General features: G+C 41.0%; 1 protein-coding gene and 1 long non-coding RNA gene across 15 annotated transcripts in view; both read right to left on the bottom strand.

Annotated features, from left to right (window-relative positions):
• Positions 1–25,102, bottom strand: part of PEX14 (peroxisomal biogenesis factor 14) — a 157,251-nt gene that overhangs the window by 37,439 nt on the left and 94,710 nt on the right. The window lies entirely within an intron of this gene.
• Positions 602–4,183, bottom strand: LOC144336375 (uncharacterized). Of its 2 annotated transcripts, none has more exons than XR_013408105.1 (3): positions 3,052–4,183; positions 1,557–2,967; positions 602–1,458 (listed from the first exon to the last, which is right to left on the bottom strand). It is a non-coding gene; the product is annotated as an uncharacterized LOC144336375 (long non-coding RNA). The 2 variants fall into 2 exon arrangements; XR_013408103.1 differs by having other exon boundaries at positions 602–1,370; positions 1,471–2,967.

Here is a 25,102-nt window from a genome sequence, read left to right on the forward strand (position 1 = left end):
GCAGGTTTGTTCCACTGGAAGCCTAAAGAGAAGGCAGGTCTGCTGTCCTAATGTCAACAGAAGAGGCAAAGAGGGATGTAAAAACTCAACCAAGTCCAAGTTTGGAGGTTTCAAAGGGCTAGTGGTGGAAACCATGCAACAACAGCAGGCAAGCTCAGGAGCCACTACCAGTGAAACACACAGAAGGCCATTTGAGCAGCGAATTAAATGCGAGTTTGGGGGAGCAGTTTAATTCCAAAGCAGACAGGCTGGGTTCACGGCGTCCAGTGCTCAGCAGTTTCAGTGACACAGCCAAATCAACCAAGATCGAAAGTTTCTGTACATTTACTTTTGATAGGTTATTCCACAAGGCAGACGTACTCCCTTGGAGCCCTAAATTATATCAGACACACCAGTCATTGAGCTTAGCTCCTTCCGCATAAGGAGGAAACTTTCCTATAAAATTTATTGAGCTTCTCTGGGGAGTAGTATAACTGGTGAACAAGACAGAAGTGAGCTGCCCCTCTGTGTAACACAAATTGAGATCTCTCATATGAAAGACTGGGAGGGTTTCCAATCAGCATCCATGATGTCTATTTTTAGATCTACATAATCTAAAGGATTTTTTTTTCTTTTTTCTTTTAATCCCTCTCTGCTAAGTTAGAAACAAAAACAAAGAGACGTTATTTTCGATATTTGATCAATTCCAGAGGATTAATAGCAGTTAATACATAGTTATAATGGTTATTAATATAGTTGTGGCTGCCACAGACAGCAGGTCTTTGGCATCAGGTAGAGAAGTCAGCCCTTCCCACAGTATACTGAGTAGGTCCTAGGGAAGAAACTGTGTCCCTAAAGACCAAGCGGATGGTAATCAGGAATCTCTGCTCCTTAAATGCCAAGTAAGCCAAACGTATGTTTGTGCATGCGTGGAAAAGTCAAATTGACAAACACTTTTAGTGATACTTAAATCTTGCTCCTGTTTCAGAAGAGGTCATGAAGGGTGGTTTAAAAAAAGGAATCAACTTGCCTTTGACAACCAAAGAAAGAAATTCAGAACTACAAGAAAAATTGGAGTTTATCTGACTTCTCTCCTGTTCTTTTTCTTTTCTTCCTTCTGTTTTATAGATCAAGAAAAAGGGACAGAGAGAGGGGGCAGGGACTTGCCCACAGCCCGTGTGAGCCCCAGAACTGGATTCCCACACGGGGCTCTCTGTGCTGGGCAGGGGGCAGGGAGCATGGGCAGCCTGACACACCTGCTGCCCTGTGCGACTTGACACAGTCTGCATATTTTAAATAAGCAAACTCTCAGAGTCAACACCCCCGAAAGAAGAAAGCCAAAGAGAACATCGGGAGCACTGGGGAAAACTAGGTGAAGGGTACAGAGAAGTCTACACACACACACACACACACACACACACACACACACACACAACATCGGGAGCACTGGGGAAAACTAGGTGAAGGGTACAGAGAAGTCTACACACACACACACACACACACACACACACACACACAACATCGGGAGCACTGGGGAAAACTAGGTGAAGGGTACAGAGAAGTCTACACACACACACACACACACACACACACACACACACACACACAGAGTGTGTATATACCTGAAAGAAAAGGAGGACAGGAAACTGGTAACACTGGTTATAGAGAGGACTAGTCTAGTCACTGGCAAACAGAGAGATTGAAGAACACTTTTCACTGCATAGCCTTATGAATTTTGTTCCCTGTTAATAGATTTCTGATTCAAATAGATAAATTTAAGAACAAAGAAAATATTTGGGGAAAACGAACGAACCAACCAGACTTGATCCTTAACAAAATCACTTACAATGGTTAACCCCATTTTCTGGAAGAGAAAAACCAAGACAGAAAAAGATACAAAGCCAAGCCTAGGAGCTGGGATTATAACAGAAAGACGTCCACAATTTCTAACTTCTTGCTTAACCCATTGTGGCTGCGACCACAGCAGCCAAGTACAAGGTGGCTTTTTTTTTTAATGTGTTTTTAAAAGGCAGACATCTGTTCTATTTTGACACATCCTGGCTGCCCAAATGTTTCTTTCAGCTCTAAATATTTGCTTCACCAATGGAAATGTTTCCATCACTGCAACAAAACAAACATTTGCTTTGGGATGGGAGGGCTAGCCATACGCTGTCTCATATGTTCTTTGAAACAGCCTGATTTGGGAAACAACTCCACTATAGGACACAAATCAAGGTGGAGATTTTTTTGTTCCTTTAAGAAAACCTTGTCACAAGAGTTTGGTGCACTAGGGCACGCTCTTTAGTCACTCAGCTGGATGTTATAAATGTTCCTTTGGGGTTTTCTTCTACATCTTGAATCTTAAGCATGTGATCAGAAGGTCTATTATTTGGCATTCAGCTTACTTCCTGAGGATTTCAGCTACCATGCAGCCATCAGATGTTCTTGCAAGTCCTCACATTAATCTGATATTAACACATGAAAACATGCTATGTCCTAATAGGTCAATACATAAATTACTTGGTCACCACCTAGTTGTGTAGCTCAAATGAATCTGGTATTGGTTGCTACTGTCAACATTATTAGTATTGAGATAAATATGTAGCACTCAACCACATCCATAAATATTTGAGTGCTTATTCTGCTAGGCAATGTAAGAGTGCAAGATCTCATTTTCCCTACCTGTTAAATGGGAGCCTCCCTAGGACCCCTTCCCCCCAGTTTTTTATGTTGAATGAGTTTTGTCTGTTTCTCTGTCTATAATGTATAATAGGTAGAGTATATAGAATAATATAGATATATATAGAGATAACAAAATAACATGTCAACTGCAGAAAACATGGAAAATAAAGAAAAGCACGTGCGCACACACACACACACAAATCATTCATATTTCCACTCTTCACTCAAAGTAACGGCCAAGTGTATTAAGCCCACGTGTAGCAGAGGGTTTTAGTTCTTTACATCTTTAACTCTTTGAGCTCCACGCTAACCCTGTGCAGGCCAAGTGTATTAAGCCCACGTGTAGCAGAGGGTTTTAGTTCTTTACATCTTTAACTCTTTGAGCTCCACGCTAACCCTGTGTAGGCCCGCCGAGGGGCACGACACAAGGTTTGCAGGCCCACGGTTTTGTTTGCAGGCTCATGGTTTTGTTAGCAGGCTCACAGTTTTGTGGCACCTCCAAGCAGTGCCAGAAGTAGGCACTTGATTCTCCCCATTTACAGGGGAGGAGCCTGAGGCTCACAGACATGAACTGGCCTATGTGAGCTCTCTCTGCTGCAGGGTGGAGGGCCGGGCTCAGACCCCAGGCCCAGGCTCCTCAGCACTACTCTATACAGCATGGGGCGGGGGGTGGAATATTCCAAATCTCATTCAAGCTGAAAGGTAACACTGACATCTCTGACTTTCAGCTTATCATTCAGACGTATTGGCAAAGTTATTCAGACTGGATTTCTTCAAATTAAAAACTGCTTTTAAACATGAGGATGGCCAATGCCAGTGAGGGTGCCGTGGAAGAGCAACTGAGAAACTTTGGAAGACGCTTCAGCACTCTATCACAAGAGTTTTAAAAATGTTCATACCTTTGACTTCTTTTGCTTCTAAGAAATAATAAAATAATGTAGTAAAAGACTTATGCAGAAAGACGGTTCATCAGCCGGGCGCGGTGGCTCACACCTGTAATCCCAACACTTTGGGAGGCCAAGGCGGGCAGACTGCTTGAGCTCAGGAGTTTGAGACCAGCCTGGGCAACACAGTGAGACTCCCATCTCTACAAACAATAACAACAACAACCACCCTACAAAAATTAGCTGGGCGTGGTGGTGCACACCTGTAGTGCTAGCTACTTGGGAGGCTGAGGTGGGGATTGCTTCAGCCCAGGAGGTTCAAGACTTGAATTCAACTTACCCTCTGAATTCAGCTTACACTTGCTCAGCAGGGGAGAGAGAGGGAAATTACACTACACCCGGTGGGTGTGGGGACAGGCCCACCATTTCACTCCACAAGTGCTGCATCTTCCAGTGAGCACAAGATGGGATGTTTGAACCCGCTGTGCCCTCATTACCTCATTCCCACACACCCTTGCAGTCTGAGCACTGTGTCACAGGCTCTTTTCTCCCACACAGCTTGGCGCTCGTATGCGATGCAGACTATGTCATCTGGTATTAAACCAAAGATCTGTTTCAGTGTGAAGGAAAATGTGGGCTCTACTGGACTTACTGAGAGAACACCTTTTCTAAGGGATTTTTAACAATTATTTTAAAAATTAATATTTAAAAAAATATTTGTATTGTATAAAGTTCTAAAGATATAAAAGGGTATACAGTACCCCACTCTTATCTGTGGGGGGATTCATTCTAAGACACTCAGTGAATGCCTGAAACCGCAGATAATACAAAATTCTATACATTCTAGGCACACATTTTTTTTCCTCTTTCACAATTTCATGGATAGATTTGTTCTTACAATAGATTTTTAGCAACTTCAGCATATGATTTTTTTTTCTTTCCTTATTAAGTCAAGAGCATTCTCCATTTCACTTAAAGGAAGCACTTTACGGCTTCTCTTTGACATATCTGAATTGCCAGCATCACTACTCTTGCACATGGGGACAGTATTAAGTAACATAGAGCTTACTTGAACACAAGCACTTGGATACCATGACCATCGATCTGATCACCGTGAGGGCTACTAAGTGACTGCCAGGTGGAGGCGTCCACAGCATGGATAAGCTGGACAAAGGGATGATCCACATCCCAGGTAGGAGAGCATGAGATTTCATCAAGCTACTCAGAATGGCACACAATTTACAACTTATGAATCATTTATTTCTGGAATTTTCCATTTAAACATTTTTAGACTTTGGTTGATCTCGGGTACCTGAAACCGTGAGAGGCAGAACTATGGATAAGGGGGACCACCTTACTGTGAAAAGTCAGTCTCCTTCCCACACCTGCCACCCTGTTACATCCTCCAGGGGCAACTGCTGCTAAAGTTTCTTATATAAAAAGCATACATGTAGCTGGGCACACTGGTGGACACCTATAATCCCAGCTGCTTGGGAGGATGAGGCAAGAGGATTACTTGAGTTCAGGAGTTCAAATCTAGGCAACATAGTGAGACTCCATCTCTCTTTTTTTTTTTTTTGAGACGGAGTCTCGCTCTTTCACCCAGGCTGGAGCGCCGTGGTGCAATCTCGGTTCACTGCAACCTTAGCCTGCTGGGTTCAAGCAATTCTCTACCTCAGCCTCCCAAGAAGCTGGGATTACAGGCATCCACCACCATGCCCAGCTAATTTTTTCATACTTTTAGTAGAGACAGGGTTTCACCATCTTGGCCAGGCTGGTCTTGAACTCCTGACCTCATAATCTACCCACTGTGGCCTCCCAAAGTGCTGGGCTTACAGGCATGAGCCACTGCGCCTGGCCGAGACTCCGTCTCTTAAAAAAAAAAAAAAGCACATGTGTGTATACATATGTGTGTACATCTGTATGTACATTTTTATACAAATGATGGCATGCTATACACGCTGTTCTATACTTTGCTATTTTTAATTAGGTTATCTTGGAGGATACTCCATATTAGCATCTACAGAACTCTCTCATTCTATTTAATGGCTATATGGTTGGTATGGATGTACTATAATTTATTTAACATCCCCTACTGAACATTTACTCCTACAAACAAAGCCATAATAAAGGACCCTGAATATACCACTTGTTCACGTGTAACTATATCCCTAGGAATAGACTCAGATGCGTGCAGTTTTAATTTTAATAAGACCTGTCAAACCTTCTTCCAGGTTGTTTCCCACTCACATTCCCTCAACCTTGCCTACATAATGCTATCAAGCTTTTTATCTTTGCCATTCTGAAAGGTTAAAAAATTGTCTCATTATTATTATTATTATTTTGAGACAGAATCTCACTCTGTCACTCAGGCTGGTGCCATATCGGCTCACTGCAACCTCCGCCTCCCGGGTTCAAGCAATTCTCGTGCCTCAGCCTACCGAGAAGGCGGGATTACAGGAGTGTGCCACCAGCCCTAATTTTTGTATTTTTGTAGAGACGGGGTTTCACTATGTTGGACAGGCTGGTCTCGAACTCCTGGCCTCACGTGATCCATCTGCCTCGGCCTCCCAAAGTGTTGGGATTACAGGCGTGAGCCACCACGCACAGCTTCATTATAATTTTAAGTAAATTTTTGTTGGCATTGAATATATACAGAAAAGCACGCACATTTTAAGTGTATAGCTTAATGAATTTTCCCATAGTGAACACACTTATGTAACTACCACTCAGACCAAACAATAGAGTAACAGCCTCTAGCAACATCCCTCATCTCCTCCCAGTCACCACCTAACTTCTAATACCACAGATTCAGTGTGCTTGCTTTTGAATTTTATATGTGTGGGATAATATGGAAAGCACTATTTGATAAACGGCTCCTTTTGTTCAACATTATGCTTGCGAGAGTCATCCTTGTTGCTATACGTAGCCACAGTTCATTCAAATTGTTGTATTGTATTCTTATGCAGTAAAAGAATGTATCTATTTCCAGTTTTGGACCATCTATGAATAATGCTGCTATCAACATTCTTAGATATACTTTTTGAGGGGAAATGCTCGATCATAGAGTGCACATCTTCTCAGCTTTAACAGATACTGCCAACAATGTCCAAAATGGTCACAGCAATTCACACTCCCACCAGCAGAGCAGGAGAGCTCTGGCTGCCCCACGCCCAGCAGCAGAGTTCTCAGTCTTTTCCATTTTAGTCATTCTGGTGGGTGTGAAGGATAGCACATTCTGATTTCAATTTGCATTTCTCTGACAGCGAATGAGACTGAACACTTTTTGTTTGTTTATCGTCTTCAGTGAGTACAGCGTTCTACGTAATAAGGCAAGTTTGTTCATTGTGCTGTTGGAATCTGGATTGCTCTGTCTGTTTGTACTATCAAACATGGACAGAGAAGTTTTGAAACGCCCCATGAGGATAGATTTGTCCAGTCCTCCTTCCAGGTCTGTCCGGGTTTGCTCTACGTATATTGAAGTTATGTTTATTAGGTGTGTAAGTATTTTGAAATGTTCATCTTGTTGGTGATTGACCATTTTATTATTCTGAAATTTTTCTATCTCTGACTCTACTTTTGTTTGTTTGTTTCTTTGTTTTGAGATGTGGTCTTGCCCTGTTGCCCAGGCTAGAGTGCAGTGGTGCGATCTCCACTCACCGCAACCTTCGTCTCCCAGGTTCAAGCGATTCTCCTGCCTCAGACTCCCGAATAGCTGGGATTACAGGCATGCAACACTGCATAGAGACAGGGTTTTGCCATGTTGGCCAGGCTGGTCTTGAACTCCTGACCTCAGGTGATTCACTCACCTGGGCCTCCCTAAGTGCTGGGATTACAGGTGTGAGCCACCACGCCTGGCCTTCTGACTCTACTTTTAAGACCACCTTGTCTGGTATTAGTACCGAGTTTCTTGTGGTTAGTGTTTGCATGGTATATCTTTTTCCATCACTTGACATTTAATCCTTAAATATCTTTATACTAAAGTTGTGTCTGATGCAAGCAGCAAGTCTTTTAAATCTAATCTTGACCAACCACTTTTAATGGAGTATTTACTCCATTTATATTTAACATAAATGCTGAAATTTGGGTGTTTATCTCTTTCATATTACAATTTGTTTTCCTTTTGACCTGTTTAGTGCTCTCTTTTCTCTCCTGTCTTCTTTTTAATTCAGTTTTTCCCTCTATTACCTTGTACAAGGTGGTTGCTGATGGATTTCTCTACTGCAAAGTTACTATCTTTTCTTTCATAGTTAATACACAGCTTGGAAAAGACACTTCGCTCTTTCTCTTCAAACTTTCATCTTCTCATTTGAGCACCCATCAATGGAACTTGTCTGCAACAATAATTACTGGATGTTTGCCTAATGGTAGATCCTCAATTAAGAGTGAAAGGGGTCCTGAGACTAAAACACTTGCGAACCAATGCCCTAGACATCACAATATATCCTTTACTTACTATAGTGTGATATAAATGAGAAATTTTACCGTTCCCCCAAAGTCCTCGCACATAGAACACTTTCCCTCCACCCCTCCTTTCGTGTACTGGCATGCATTTCAATTATAATGTATGTTAAAATCCGTAAGAAAGACATGCTTATTTTACACAGTCAATATTCATTGATATGTGTCCTTTTGTTTGTCCTTCATTCTTTCCTACATTTCTATGTTTCCATGTAAGATTATTTTCTCTCTGCCTAAAAACTCCTTTAGTGTTTCTTTCAGTACAGTGTGCTGGTGATGACTTTTCTCTTTTTGTTTGCCTGGAAATGCTGTGTTTTCCTTCACTTTTTAAAGACATTCTGTTATGAAATAATTTCTGATTTACATAAAAGCTGCTGAAAGCATAGTATAAAAAATTCTCATATATCTTTCATCCAGGCTCTTTAAATGTTAAATTCATCACATTTGTTTTATTATTCTCTATTGATCTGTCTATACGATTATTTTCCCTGAACTGCTTGAGACTAAGTTACAGACATCACACCCTACCCCTTAAATATTTCAGTAAGCATGTCTTGATTTGGGGTGGGAGTGGGGGAAGCTCATGCTTGTATATAACCACAGCTTGTATATAACCACAGAATAATTTCAAAATCAAGAAGTTAACAATGTTACATTTGTATCTGTAGCTCAGATCTTTCCTCTGAACTTGATTCATAATATCCCTCTGCCCACCTGATACCTCCACTTGGATGTCTGATATCTCAAACTTAATATGTCTAACACTGAACTCCTAATCTTGCCCTACCAAACTGCTCCATTCCTCGTTAATGACAACTCCAAACGTCTAGTCACACAAGGCCAAAAACCTTGGAGTCATCCTTAATTTCTACTTCTCTTTCATATCCAGATCCAACAAATCAGGCTATTCTATTGGATTTACTTCCAAAAAATATCCAGGGAATCTGAGGCCATCTTAATACTAGACTAGTCTCCCAGCTTCCACCCTGGTGATCCTATTAAACCTTACATCAGATGGTATCACTCCTTGCTTAAAACACTGATGATTTTCCATTTTACTCAAAGTAAAACCAAAGTCCTCACCAAGACAATGTTGCCCTACACAACCTTACTTCCTGTGAACGCTGTGACTTCGTCTCTCATTGTTATCCACCTGGCCTACCATTATTGTTCCTGGAATTTGCCAGACACACTTCCTCTTCAAGCTTCTGCATCGGTCATTCCCTTTTCCTGAAACTCTTTCTACGCAGAAATCTGCATGGTTTGCTTCCTCGTTTTCTTCAAGTTTTTGCTCAAAATGTTATCTTAGAGGGGCCTTTCCAAACCATCCCATTTAAAATGGCAAATTCCTAAGAAGAATCCTCTATTGCTCTTACTCAACTTATGTTTATATTTTATTCTATTTACTGCCTTCTCCCTCCCACTCTACCATTACATTTGGGGTTATTTTATTCACTGCTATGTTCCTAGTACCTAAAACACATAGGTTCTACTGGCACCTAGTAGGTATTCAATAAAAATGTGTAAAAAGTCAGGCGTGGTGGACAATACCTGTAATCTCAGCACTTTGGGAGGCTGAGGCAGGAGGATCACTTGAGTACAGGATCAAGATCGGCCTGGACAACATAGTGTGACCTCACCTTTTTAAAAAAAAATAGCTGGGTGCAATGGTGTATATTTGTAGTCTCAGTTACTAGGGAAGCTGAAGCAGGAGGACTGCTTGAGCCCAGGAGGTCAAGGCTGCAGTGAGCCATGATTGCACCACTGCACTCCAGCCTGGGTGGCAGAGCAAGACCCTATCTCAAAAAAAATAAAAAATAAAAAATTAAGAAGTGTAGAAAGAATAAATAAATGGAAAACCCAAAATGTAAAAAGTAATGTTCAGGTTTTGGGAGGTCCAGAAGAGCATGGAGAAAAATCAGAGTCCTACCTTCTTGATTCCCTCTTTGCCCCTGAAATATCTCCTCAGAATCTCCAAGGATCCCCAGAGGTAAGTATAAAAACTGTTACCAGGCCAGGCATGGTGGCTCATGGCTGTAATCCCAGTACTTTGGGAGGCCAAGGGGGGCAGATCACTTGAGGTCAAGGAGTTCAAGACCAGCCTGGCCAACATGGTGAAACTCCCGTCTCTACTAAAAATATAGAAATTAGCCGGGCGTGGTGGCAGGTGCCTGTAGTCCCAGCTACTCAGGAGGCCGGGGCAGCAGAATCACTTCAACCTGGGAGGCAGAGGTCGCAGTGAGCTGAGATTGTGCCACTGCACTCCAGCCTGGGCTACAGAGTGAGACTCCATAACAAAACAAAACAAAACAAAACAAAACAAAATGCCTGTTACCATATACTCACCCTGTACTAAGGCAAACTAGTTTATTCATCAGCCCCTGATATGCCTCATACTCTGGAGAGAGTCAGGCATTAGTCTTCTACCCCTGATGTTCCAGCCATCAGAGTAGCTTCTTCCCAACCCCACTCTAAGCTTGTCAGTTGTTCTGGGTTATCTCTTCCATCACCAAAGCTCCTCTGTGATCACCCTAGGTAGTCTTCTACACCCTAGTTACTTTTCTGCAGCAATTACTCTCTAGATAATACTCCTCTGGTCGTCAAACATAGATGGCTTTATAACCTTTCTTTTATCTTATACGGTTTTCTGAGGATTTTGATGTTGTTGAACTTTTATTCTCTGCCTTATTCATTACTGTATCCCCAAAACCTAAAATACTGATCAACCCATAGTGGGCATTCATCAAATAACTGTTCAGTGTGTGCATAAATGTGAATAAAGCATACTGGTGCTTCATGGATTGCAGATTTTCAATAGCTATAAGATATATTTGTAGCACTTGGTGAAAATCCCTTTTTTCCCCTCTTAAAAAAAAAAGCTATTTATCATAAAACTCATTATCTCTGTCATCATTAACATTTAACATTATTCTTGGAGTTTCATCCTATGTAATAAAGCAGGAAATAAAATTAAAATGTCTACGAATTAGAGACAAGTTTACAAAATAATAATTGACCATATAGCTGTAAAATTTAATTTAATTATAAGAAAGTGGGATGGCAAGATATAGTATATAAAATTAAAAAATCAGTAGCACTCCTATGTACCAGCAATAATTAAAAAATAAAATGAAGAGAAATTCCTTTCGTAGTAGCCATGAGAAATATAAAATTACTATAGCCTTACAAAATGTTAGATCAGTATAAAGAAATGTTGCAAAGAGAAATAAAGGGAGACAAATGAAAAAGCCTTTTCAAATTAATTTATAAGTTTAACACAATTTCAATTTAAAAAACCCAATTATTTTAAATTATCTCAGATGTTCCTCAAGCTTATTTGGGAGAATGCACAAATAAGAATAACAAGGATCAGTCAGGCATGGTGGCTCACACCTGTAATCCCAGCACTTTGGGAGGCTAAGGTGGGTGGATCACGAGGTCAGGAGTTCAAGACCAGCCTGGCCAAGATGGTGAAGCTCTGTCTCTAATAAAAATACAAAAATCAGCAGGGTGTGGTGGCGGATGCCTGTAATCTCAACTACTCGGGAGGCTGTGGTACAGAACTGCTTGAAACCCGGAGGTGCAGGTTGCAGTGAGCCAAGATTACACCACTGCACTCCAGCCTGGGCAACAGAGCCAGATTCTGTCTCAAAAAAAAAAAAAAAAAAAAAGATAACAAGCATCCTCTTAACACCAAGGTCAGAGGCAACAAGAATGGAAACAGGTTTCATTCTGCCCTCGTGGGATTCCAGACTGCTCTTAATTTTCCTTTCCTGACTACCTGCCATGTAGACCTCAAGTTCCAGCCTCAGACGTGGCAACAGCATACATATTTCCCATTGGTTCTGCTTCTCTGGTTGAACACTTACTAAGACACAGAAGACTGTTCTTTTCCTTTGTAGCTCATATCAATAGGACACTTATTTGTTAATTCATGTGTCAGCTGCTTCCTCCACTAGAAGCATAACATAGTGGTTAAAAAAATTAGGAAAAAAAGTGGCTTATGTTTCAATCCTGGCTCTGACATTTAACAGCTATGAGTCAGGTCCCTCGTCTGTAAAATGGGAATAAAGTTGTTAGAAAGATTAAATAAGGTATTACTTTCATAGATCAATACCTGAAATACATAAGCAGTATATGAATTTGATGAATAAAAATATAATAAAAATAATGCACTGAAAAAAAAGAATAGCTAGGAATGTTCGGTCGTCCATTCTGTATCCTCTTCTGGATATTTAGATAATTCTTTGTTTTTTTCAAAGTGGTTCCTCTAGGGATTACAATATACATTCTTAATGTTTCAGTCTACTCTGAATTAATATCATACCATGTTACATATTAAGAACTTTAATATGATACATATAATTATATGTACTATACTGTATTATCATTTATAGTAATAATACATTTTATTAAGAATCTTGGCCAGGCACAGTGGCTCACGCCTGTAATCCCAACCCTTTGGAAGGTCAAGGCAAGTGGATCACCTGAGCTCAGGAGTTCAAGACTAGCCTGGGCAACATGGTGAAACTCTGTCTCTACTAAAAATACAAAAATTAACCACGCGCGGTGGCATGCGCCTGTAATCCCAGCTACCTGGGAGGCCAAGGCAGGAGAATTGCTCGAACCCGGGAGGCAGAAGTCGCAGTGAGTTGAGATTGTGCCACTGCACACCAGCCTGGGTGATAGAGTGAGATCCTATCTCAAAAAAAACAAAAAACAAAGAATCTTAATTCCATTTACACCCCCTCTGTCCTTTGTGCGCTTGTTGTAAAATATTCATTACATATAAATATATGAGTATATTATAAATCTAACACTACATTGTTGTTATTGCTTTAGTTAACTGACTTTTACAAAACTGAAGAATAAAAATAAAATAGTATTTTATATTTTCCTATGTATTTAACATTCCCACTGCTCTTTATTCCTTCCTGAGGACCCAAATTTCCATCTAGTATTGTCAGAGGCATGTGAACCAGAACAACTCCATCTTGAATACGAGTTGGGTAAAATGAGGCTGAAATCTACTGGGATGTACTCCCAAACAGTTGAGGCATTCTAAGTCACAGGATGAGACAGGAAGTTGGCACAAAATACAGGTCATAAACACCTTGCTGATAAGACAGGTTGCAGTAAAGGAGCTGGCCAAAACCCACCACAACCAAAATGGCCATGAGAGTAACATCTAGTTGTCCTCATTGCTACACTCCCACCAGCTCCATGACAGTTTACAAATGTCATGGCAACATCGGGAACTTACCCTATATGGTCTAAAAAGGGGAAGCATGAATAATCCACCCCATTTGGCATATTGTCAAGAAATAACCATAAAAATGGGCAACCAGCAGCCCTGAGGACTGCTCTGACTGTGGAGTAGCCATTCTTTTATTCCTTTACTTTCTTTATAAACTTGCTTTCACTTTGCCCTGCGGACTCGCCCAGAATTCTTTCTTGTGCGAGATCCAAGAACCCTCTCTTGGGGTCTGGATTGGGTTCCCTTTCCTAACAGATTTCTCTTTCTTGTAACAGTATTATCTTCTCTTCCATGGGAAGATCTCACATATTTATTAAATGCATGTCTGTTGGTGACAATTTCTCTCAGCTTTTATCTTTTAACGTCTTTATTTTTCTTTCATGTTTAATGGATATTTTCACTGTATACAGAATTCTAGATTAAGTGTCTTTTCTTTTTTTTTTTTTTTTTTTTTTTTTTTTTGAGACGGAGTCTAGCTCTGTCGCCCAGGCTGGAGTGCAGTGGCGCGATCTCGGCTCGCTGCAAGCTCCGCCTCCCGGGTTCACGCCATTCTCCTGCCTCAGCCTCCCGAGTAGCTGGGACTACAGGCGCCCACAACCGCGCCCGGCTAATTTTTTGTATTTTTAGTAGAGACGGGGTTTCACCGTGGTCTCGATCTCCTGACCTTGTGATCCGCCCGCCTCGGCCTCCCAAAGTGCTGGGATTACAGGCGTGAGCCACTGCGCCCGGCCGATTAAGTGTCTTTTCTTTCACCATTTCGAAGACATCATTCCATTGTCCAGTGCACAACACTGTCTCTGATTATGAGTCAACCATAATTCTCATCACTGTTCCCTTTTTCTTTAATATTCAGCAGTTTCACTACGATACACCTCGAGGTAATTTTCTTTGTATTTATCTTACTTGTAATTGGCCACACTTCCTGGGCTGCTGTTTGTGTGGGGTTTCTTTAATCAAAATTGGAAATTTCCCAGCCAACATTGCTTCAAATACTTTTTTTGCCTCATCCTTCTCTCCTTTTTGGGAGTACTGCCGTCACCCTATGTTAGACAGCTTGATTTTTGTCCTGCAGGTCATTAAGGCTCTGGTCCTATTTTTATTCCAGCTATTTTTCCTCTCCATACTTCAGTTTGGATGATTTGTTTACCTGTCTTCAAGTTCACTGATCCTTCCTTTGGTTACGCCCAATCTGCTGTGTCTCACCCGGGGAAATTTCAGCGTCAGGTTTTGTGTTTTTCAGTTCTAAGATTTACATTTGGTTGTTTTTCACAACTTCCTTATCTCCACTGCAACTCCTCGCCTCTTTTACCTTTTCACCTATTTTTTTCATGTAAATTATTTTAACATATTTGTTCATAAAGTTCCTGTTCACCTGTGAATTTGTTTCTATTAACTGACTTTTCATTCAGTAAGGGTCACAGGATCCTGTTTCTTCCCACGTCTAGTAATTTTTTAATTTTATACTGGTTGTTGAAGGTGATAGTTTGTAGAGGCTCTGGATTCTGTTTTCTTCTGCAGAATTCAGTTTATTCCAGTAGACAGTTAAATCACTGGCAAATCTGGTGTAGACACAATTTTATGCTTTATTTCTGTTTCGCACTTAGTCCCAGGGAAAATGTCATAGCCCTGGGGGGTAGTATTTGCCCCTAAGGGGTAGCCCTTCTGGGATTTCAAAGCAAAGTCCAAGGTGTTTATCAAATCTCCTCTAACTTGACAAGACTCCAACTCCAAATTTTCTCTCTCCCACAGCAGGCAGCTACTGAAATCTCTGCTGGAATCTGTGGCACTTCCCTTAGGCATGGGCAGTTCAGCAGTTAGTCTAGCATGTGAGAGGTGTTTGTATGTAGTTTGGGGTGATCCCTGGCATGGTTCTCTCCTTTCTAGGATTGCCATCTTCAATTTCCAGACACGCTGACAGTCTCAAAATCCATCCCCTGATTCCTCAAACCAATATGACACACCTTTCTGCTTGAATTCTGTTTGTTAGCACCTGATGGACTGGGGAGTGCCTTATAAAGGTGGCTCCTCCGGATGGGGTCTTTCTTTCAAGAATCAAATTCACTCCAATTTCTGCTTGCTTTTGGTGGCACTCCAGTACCTTCAAACTATGTTTTAAAAATATTGTGTTTCGGCTGGGCACGGAGGATCACCAGGTGAGATCGAGACCACCCTGACTAACACAGTGAAACCCCGTCTCTACCAAAAAAATACAAAAAATTAGCCGGGCGTGATGGCAGGCACCAGTAGTCCCAGCTACTTGGGAGGCTGAGGCAGGCATGAATCCAGGAGGCAGAGCTTGCAGTGAGCTGAGATCGCACCACTGCACTCCAGCCTGAGCAACAGAGCAAGACTCCATCAAAAAAATAAATAAATATATACACACACACACATATCCACACACACACACACACACACATATGTGTGTCCAAAATTTATTTTTGTTATTGGTGGGAGTATTATTCTGATACAAGCTACTCCATCATTACTGAAAGCCAAGAACTCTCAGAATTATTTTTTTTTTGAGACAGAGTATAACTGTCACCCAGGCTGGAGTGCAGTGGCACAGTCTCAGCTCACTGAAACCTATACTTCCCAGGTTCAAGCAATTCTCCTGCCACAGCCTCCCAAGTAGCTAGTATTACATGCACGTGCTGCCAAGCCCAGCTAATTTTTGTATTATTAGTAGAGATGGGGTTTCGCCATGTTGGCTAGGCCGGTCTCGAACTCTTGTGATCCACCTGCCTCTGCCTCCCAAAGTGATGGGATTACGGGCGTGAGCCACTGCACTTGGCCTCAGAATGTTTTGTAAAGAGAAGAATGATGAAGTGAGCCTTGCTCTTGTACATATTAAAGTTGATAATAAAGATACAGCAATTAGGCCAGGCATGGTAGCTCACGCCTGTAATCCCAGTGCTTTAGCAGGCTGAGGCAGGTGGATCACCTGACATCAGAGGTTCAAGACCAGCCTGGTGAAACCCCCTCTACTAAAAATACAAAAATTAGCTGGGCGTGGTGGCACCTGTAATCCCAGCTACTTGGGAGGCTGAGGCAGGAGAATCACTTGAATCTGGGAAGCAGAGGTTGCAGTGAGCCGAGATAGTGCCACACACTCCAGCCTGGGCAACAAGAGCAAAACTCCATCTCAAAAAAAAAAAAAAAAGTACAGCAATTAAAACATTGTGGCACTTGTGTAAGACTGTATAGGTCAATAAAAACAGAATAGATATCCCTGAAAGAGACCTTGTTATGTATTAAAATTTAATTTATAATAGAGGAAGCATACTAAACAACTAGGGAGAGAAATGATTTACTCATGTGAAGGACAGTCAGGGAAAAAGTAATGTTTGAAAGGAGCTTCACACCATTTCACAAATTTCAGGATTAAAGAGTTAAATATAAAAACATAAACCATAAAAACGAAAATGAAATGTGGGTGAATATTTAACATCACTGGTTCAGTGTTTATGGACAAACTATTTCATCTCTTTCCTTAGTTTCTTTCTCAATTGCAAGAAGATAATAAAAAAATACTTACCTCATAGGGTTTTTGTGATTAAATAAGGGACTTAGCTTATTGCCTGACACATAATCAGCCCTCAATACATGTTAGCTGTTACTGTAATTATTACTATTTAATAATTATGGGGATGGAATCTCTTACCATAAAAATAATAGAGGAAATATCAGAAGATTGGTAGATCTGATTATGTGAAAATAATCACTTTTATATATTAAAAAATATAAAAGGCAAGGAATGGTGGAGAAAACATTTGCAAACATGGCCAAGAATTAGTATTCTTAATATATAAAGGGTACTTAAAAATCAGTAAGTAAAGCACTAATATCCCAATAGAAAATGAGAGGGAGGAAGGACTGAATAAACATATCTGAAAGTAAACATATTTTAAAAGTTCAACTGTTACTAATCAAACAGATGCAAATGAAAACAATATGAGAAAGCTATTTTGTTGCTAATTTGTCATTTTTTAGTGACCATACTCAAGTAGCATATTGAGACAGGTACTCTTATCCCCTGGTGAAGGAGCTACCATGCCCTATTCAGAAAACTATCACTAATGTGCCCAGAGTCTTAAAACGATCATATCCTATGAGCCAACACTTCCACATTTCAGGAATCCATTTTGAGAAAATATCAGACAATGCTATTCACCATTTTTTCTAATTCCTTTAAACAAAAAATAAGAAAGAAAGAAAATAAATTAAGTGCTCATCTCAAGAAGCTGGAAGAACATCAGAAAAAATCCAAACAAAGTATATGAAAGGAATTCTGCAGAAGAGTGTTTTAAATTTTCCAAGTGGCCAAATTTTTTTGCAGGGCTTCTTATTGTAAATTTTAGTTTTATTGCCATATGGTCAGAGAACCAGGAGCTATGTGATTTCTGCCTTTTGGGTTTTATTGGAATTTTTCTTTGTGGCTAATTAACAACTTTTTATAAATGTACCATAGGTGTTGAAAAATTAAATATTCTATTATATGTGTACAAAATACCATTTATTTATAGATATAACAAGTTTATTGTTATCTAATTATTTCATATTCTCATTTATTTTTTGCCTATGATTTATGAAATTCTGAAGTGTGTTAATATCTTCAACTATGTGTTTGTAAATTCTTCTGTATTTCTAATAGCTTTTGCTTTATATATTTTGAAAGAATGTTTTTCGGTGCATAAAGTTGCATGAGTATTGTATCTTCTAGGTATGTTGAACTTTGCAATGGTATAAATTGACAATGTATTCTTTTTAATATTTTAAACTTAAATTTCTAATCTGCCTAATATTAATATTGTCAATTCTGTTTCCTTTTTTTTTTCTTCTTTCCTTTTTTTATTTTTGGAGACAGGTTCTTGCTCTATTGTCTAGGAGTACAGCTCAAGCTATCCTCCCACATCAGCCTCCTGAACATGCTGGGACTACAGGTGCACACCACCATGCCTGGTTCATCTCTTACAATTTTTTTGTTGAGGTGGGGGGGGTCTCACCATGTTGTCCAGGCTGGTCTCGAACTCCTGGCCTCAAGCCATCCTCCTGCCTCGGCCCCCTAAGCTCTGGGATCACTAGTGTGAGCCACCACACCCAGCCAATTCTTTTTCTTTTGATTTGCCTTTGTTCACTGTATCCAGCCCATCCCTTATTTTCAACTTTCCTGTGTTGTTTTGAGTTATGTCTCTTGTTTACGCATAAAACTGGCCTTTGTTTTTTCTTCAGGTTTTACTCAGTTTGGGATCTGTCCTTTAATAGGGGATTTCCTAAATCTTATGATTATATATTGTGTGTACCATCTCCTTTTTTTTCTCTCCTTTGCAAGTTCTAAGTCCTATTTTCCTCTAGTCTAATAATGAGTAGACCTATTTTTCAAAGCTGAGATAATATACATGGTTACACGTGCAAAATCACACTAATCCTAAGCACAAAGCTTGAAGAATTTGTACTTATGCATATACTTGTGTAACAACCACTCAGATGGAGATCCAGAACATCTCCCAGTACTCCATACGGCATCTACACCCTTCTCCAGAGGGGCCACTATGATATACTCGGATCGTCACATTCATTTTGCCTGTCCTTGAACTTCATAAAAATATATTTATTCTTTTATATCTGGCTTCTTTGACAGAATTCTTTAAGACTCACTCATGCAGTGGCACTGAACAGTAATTTATTCTTTTTTTTCTTGTTACGTAATATTCCCTTGTGTGTGGACTTCATAAACCACCCACTTTTCTGTTGATGGGGCCCTTCCCCTCAGGTTTTGGCTTATTTATTTATTTATTTATTTATTTATTTATTTAGAGATGGAGTCTCACTCTGTCGCCCAGGCTGGAGTGCAGTGCACGATCTCGGCTCACTGCAACCTCCACTTCCCAGGTTCAAGCAATTCTTCTGCCTCAGGCTCCCAAGTAGCAGAGAATTACAGGCGTGCACCACAACACCTGGCGAATTTTTGTACTTTTAGTAGAGACGGGGTTTCACCATGTTGGCCAGGCTGGTCTTGAACTCCTGACCTCAAGTGCTCTGCCCACCTCAGCCTCCCAAAGTGCTGGGATTACAGATGTGAGCTACCACACCCAGCCTTGGCTATTTTAAATAAAGCTGTTACATACATTCATGTACATGTCTTTTTATGGACAGTTGCACCCATTTCTCTCAGGTTTATGTCTAATAATGGAACTGCTAGGTCATAAAACAAGCACATACTTAACTTTAGTAGAAAGTGCCAGCTTTTATTTATTTGTTTGTTTGTTTTGAAGTGGAGTCTTGCTCTGTTACCCAGGCTGGAGTGCAGTGGCACGAGCTCAGCTCACTGCAAGCTCCGCCTCCTGGGTTCCTGCCATTCTCCTGCCTCAGCCTCCAGAGTAGCTGGGACTACAGGCACCCACCATCACGCCCGGATAATTTTTTGTATATTTAGTAGAGACAGGGTTTCACCGTGTTAGTCAGGATGGTCTCCATCTCCTGACTTCGTGATCCGCCCGCCTCAGCCTCCCAAAGTGCTGGGATTACAGGCGTGAGCCACCGTGCCCAGACAAAAGTGCCAGCTTTTTAAAGGCAGCTACACTGCCATCATCAATGCATGAGGATTACTGCTGCTCCACATTCTTGCCAACACTTGCTATTCTCAGCCTTTTAAATGTAGCCATTCTAGGAGGTGTGTATAATGGTGACTTGCTGTGGTTTAAGTTACATTACCCTGATGAGGAGTGATATTAAGCATCTTTTTATATGCTTATTAACCCTCTGGAAATGCTCCTTAATAAAGTAAATATTCAAGCTTTTTGTACACCCTTTTTATTTTATTTTTTTTTTTTGAGACGGAGTCTCACGCTGTTGCCCAGGATGGAGTGCAGTGGCGCGATCTCGGCTCACTGCAAGCTCCGCCTCCCGGGTTCCCGCCATTCTCCTGCCTCAGCCTCCCGAGTAGCTGGGACTACAGGCGCCCGCCACCGCGCCCGGCTAATTTTTTGTATTTTTAGTAGAGACGGGGTTTCACTGTGGTCTCGATCTCCTGACCTTGTGATCCACCCGCCTCGGCCTCCCAAAGTGCTGGGATTACAGGCTTGAGCCACCGCGCCCGGCCTTGTACACCCTTTTTAAAGAGAGACAGGATCTTACTGTGTTGCCCAGGCTGGTCTCAAATGATCCTCCTGCCTTGGTCTCCCAAAGTGCTGAGATTACAGGTGTGAGCCACTGTGCCCAGCCTGTATACTTTTAAAAAGCCTGTACACTTTAAAAAATTAGGTTATTTGACTTTTTCTTACTGACTTGTAGGAGTTCTCTACATATTAGATACAAGACCTGTCTGATGAATAAAATATACAGTCATGCACCCCATGATATTTCAGTTAATGATGGACTGCACGTACGATGGTAGTCCCGTAAGATCACAATAAAGCTGAAAAATTCCTATTGTTTAGTGCTGTCACAGCCATCATAATGTTGTAGCACAATTCATTGCCTTTTTTCTATGCTCAGAAACACAAATATGTACCATTGTGTTACAACTGCCTACAGTATCCTTTTTGGTAACATACTGTATAGGTTTGTAGTCTGGGAGCAATAGGCTATACTTGATAGCTTAAGTATGCAGTAGGTTATACCTTCCAGGTCTGTGTAGGTACAGTCTATAATATTTGTACAATGAAATTGTCTAATGACACATTTCTTAGAATGTACCTCTGGCCAGGTGCGGTGGCTCACACCTGTAATCCCAGCACTTTAGGAGACAGAGGCTGATGGATCACAAGGTCAGGAGATCGAGACCATTCTGGCTAACATGGTGAAACCCCGTCTCTACTAAAAATACAACAAATTAGCCGGCCGTGGTGGCGGGTGCCTGTAGTCCCAGCTACTTGGGAGGCCGAGGCAGGAGAATGGCGTGAACCCGGGAGGCGGAGCTTGCAGTGAGCCAAGATTGTGCCACTGCACTCCAGCCTGGGCGACAGAGCGTGACTCCGTCTCAAAAAAAAGTAAAAATAAAAAAGAACGTACCTCTGTCGTCCAGTGATACATGACTGTATTATGAATGTCTTCTCTATGGCTTGTCCTTTTGCCTTCTTACAGTTTTCATGAATAGAAGTGCTTGGTTTTGATGTAACATCCTTTTTGTTTTATGGTAAGTGGGCTTTGTGCCCTAATTAAGAAATCTTTGCCTAATCCAAGCTCATGGAGATATCCTCCTGCGTTTTTCTTGTGCTTTATAGATTTATCCTCCTTATTTGTATATGTTTAAGGTAAGGGTATGATTACTCCAGCATAATTTTTTGGAGTACTGGCACATCCTGTTAATTTATTTATTCATCAACATGTAATTATTGAGAGCTTACTACGTCAGATGTGTGGGATAGGTCAATAAACAAGAAAGATACCATTCTTGCCATGTAATCTAGTAAGCAGTTTAACAAGTTAGATCTGTCAGCCCTTTAATTTCAGGAAATTCTTTTTTTTTTTTTTTTTTTTTTTTTTTGAGGCGGAGTCTCGCTCTGTCACCCAGGCTGGAGTGCAGTGGCCGGATCTCAGCTCACTGCAAGCTCCGCCTCCCGGGTTCACGCCATTCTCCTGCCTCAGCCTCCCGAGTAGCTGGGACTATAGGCGCCCGCCACCTCGCCCGGCTAGTTTTTTGTATTTTTTAGTAGAGACAGGGTTTCACCGTGTTAGCCAGGATGGTCTCGATCTCCTGACCTCGTGATCCACCCATCTCGGCCTCCCAAAGTGCTGGGATTACAGGCGTGAGCCACCGCGCCCGGCCTCAGGAAATTCTTAATCTGAGGAAAGAGCTGAGTAAAATCTCTAACTTGTGTCCAGTATCTGGTTATCTGATCGTACTACATAAATTGGAAGCTCTGTGTCCTGTTTCCATTTTTCTAGATATCCTACAAACTGATGATGGTTGAGGGGAAGATCAGGAACACTCACTCCCTTTATTTTTTCTGATTATGAACACTCAAAAACTGAAAATTTAAAACTTATCACAAAATATACATTCCATAAAATTTACCATCTTAGCCACTGTGTTTTTGTTTTGTTTTTGAGACAGAGTCTCACTCTGTTGCCCAGGCTGTAGTGCAGTGGTGCAATCTCAGCTCCCTGCAACCTCAGCCTCCCAGCTTCCAGCAATTCTCCCACCTCAGCCTCCCAAGTAGCTGGGACTACAGGCACCCACCACCACGCCCAGCTAATTTTTGTATTTTTAGTAGAGAGGGGGTTTCACCCTGTTGCCCAGGCTGGTCTCGAACTCCTGGGCTCAAGCAATCCGCCCGCCTCCGCCTCCCAAAGTGCTGAGATTCTACGCATGAGGCACCGTGCTCGGCCCATCTTAGCCATTTTTAATGTACGGTTCAGCAGTATTAAGCACATTCACACTGTTCCAATCATCACTACTATCCATCTCCAGAACTCTTCAACTTCCAAAACTGAAACTCTGCACCCATTATAAACAACAAAACCCTATACCCCACCCTCAACCCCTGGCAAATACCATATGACATTCTTTAGAAACACATTTTTTAAAATACAGGAAAGTTTAAAGGCACCAGAAGTGAAAAGTAACACACAGTTCTACCATCCAGAAGCAACTGGTGTTAATATCTGGAACATAAAATGGAATCACATCTCAGCTGAAAATCAGATTCTAAAGTTGTGTACAAAGTGAAAATTGTGTATGTCAAAACAACTGTTGAAGGCCAGGCACAGTGGCTCACGCCTGTAATCCTAACACTTTGCGAGGCCGAGGTGGGAGGACTGTCTGAGCCCAGAAGTTCGAGACCCACCTGGGTAACATGGCGAAACCCTGTCTCTACAAAAAAAAAAAATACAAAAACTAGCCAGATGTGGTGGCGTATGCCTGTAGTACCAGCCATTTGGGAGGCTAAGGTGAGAGGATCACCTGAGCCTGGGGGAGGTCAAGGCTGCAGTGAGCTGTGATCATGTCACTGCACTCCAGCCTGGGCAACAGAGTAAGATACTGTCTCAAAAAAAAAAAACAAAAAAAAACTGTTGACATTTTCTCTAAACAAACTTCCAGTTAGACATAGCAGCTTGAACACATACTTCTGGTTGATTTTTGTCATCTTACACTTACATGTTAGGAAGGACTCATGCTCAGAGATGCTGTAATCAGTTTTTTAGGGCCTCTGTCATAAATACTGGATAGCCAAGAATCACCAGACATTTGAGGGAAAATGGAAAACTTAAAAATGGATAAACAGGGCCAGGTGTGGTGGCTCACGCCTGTAATCCCCGCACTCTGGGAGGCTGAGGTGGGTGGATCACAAGGACAAGAGACGAGACCATCCTGGCCAACATGGTGAAACTCCGTCTCTACTAAAAAATACAAAAATTAGCCTGATGTGGTGGCGTGCACCTGTAGTCCCAGCTACTTGGGAGGCTAAGACAGGAGAATCAGCTGAACCTAGGAGGCGGAGGTTGCAGTGAGCCGAGATTGTGCCACCACACTTCAGCCTGGTTTCAGAGCGAGACTCCATCTCAAAAAAGAAAGTGAAAAACAGCCATCCAAAAACAAACAAACAAACAAAAAACTTGGAAGAAACAGAAATTAACTCCCAGAAAAAAAAGTAATGTTGCATCAATGAAACAAGAACAGAATGAGGGGGAAAAAAAAGGGAACACTCAGAGAAAAGAAAGAACTCTCACAAATCAAACACCTGAGAGCAGAAAATTATTCAATACCCAGGAAAATACTGGAAGATAAAATTATTAGAAGATAAAATATTAGGAGAAATTACATACAAAGTAGGGTAAAAAAGATAAAAGATAGGAAAGAAAATATATTTTCTTAAATGCTTGAGGGTCAAGCCAGGACATCTACCATCCAACTATCGGGGTTCTAAAAAAACAATATACAACACAAAAGAGAGGAAATTACTAAAGAAATAATACAAGAACATTTCACATTAAAAGACCCTCTCATGTACATCACTGTGAACTTTCAGAATACGTAGAATAAAGACAAGAGGTAAAGCTTTCAGAGGGAAATAAACAGCTCGTATAGAAAGGATCAGGAATCAGAATGACCTCAGACTTTTCAGCAGCAAAACAGGAAGGTAGAAAACAATAGACTATGTCCTCAAAATTCTAATAAAAAATTATTTCCAATCTAGAATTCTAAACCCAGTCAAACTAACGATGAAATCGTGAAGATAGATTAAGGATATTTTCAGATACTGGATCTAAAAAAGTTTACCTCCCATGTACACCTTCTCAGGAAGCTACTGGAGGATCTGTTCCACCAACCCGAAGAAGCAATCCAAGAAAGACCACATGGAAGTCAGAAGACAGAACTCAAACACAGGAGAGAGAAAAGGGGTCTTCTCAGAGTCGTCAGGAAAGGCTGACAGCCGGAGAATTGGTCTAGAGAGCGCAGTCCAGACTGCAGCTCCAGAAATGGCACCAAGAAAACAGTAAGTTGCTTGATGTCTTTGATGGTGTGGAGGGGAATTTTACAGCTTTAGCTGAGTGAGCATTAATCAGTGATAAGTACATAGATAAGCAATCTGCCCCCATCCCCAAATAGAGTCCATTAACTCTATGAAAAAAAATATTTTACAAAAGAGAAAGCACAACTATCACATAATTCACGGCTGTGTTGTGAAAAATAGTTACATACTTTTCACATTTATTATAATTAGTATTCATGATTTTACTAAAGTATGAATATTGTTTTAGTATTATAATGCTTAGAATTTGATATTTATAATATTAGCACTCTTCAGTATTTAATGCATCTGATACTACTAAAATAAACTAGATCTCCATCAATCTCTACTTCAAGGCCAGGCACAGTGGCTCACGCCTGTAAATC

This window comes from Macaca mulatta, chromosome 1 (assembly GCF_049350105.2).
Source record: "Macaca mulatta isolate MMU2019108-1 chromosome 1, T2T-MMU8v2.0, whole genome shotgun sequence".
Classification (NCBI taxonomy): domain Eukaryota; kingdom Metazoa; phylum Chordata; class Mammalia; order Primates; family Cercopithecidae; genus Macaca; species Macaca mulatta.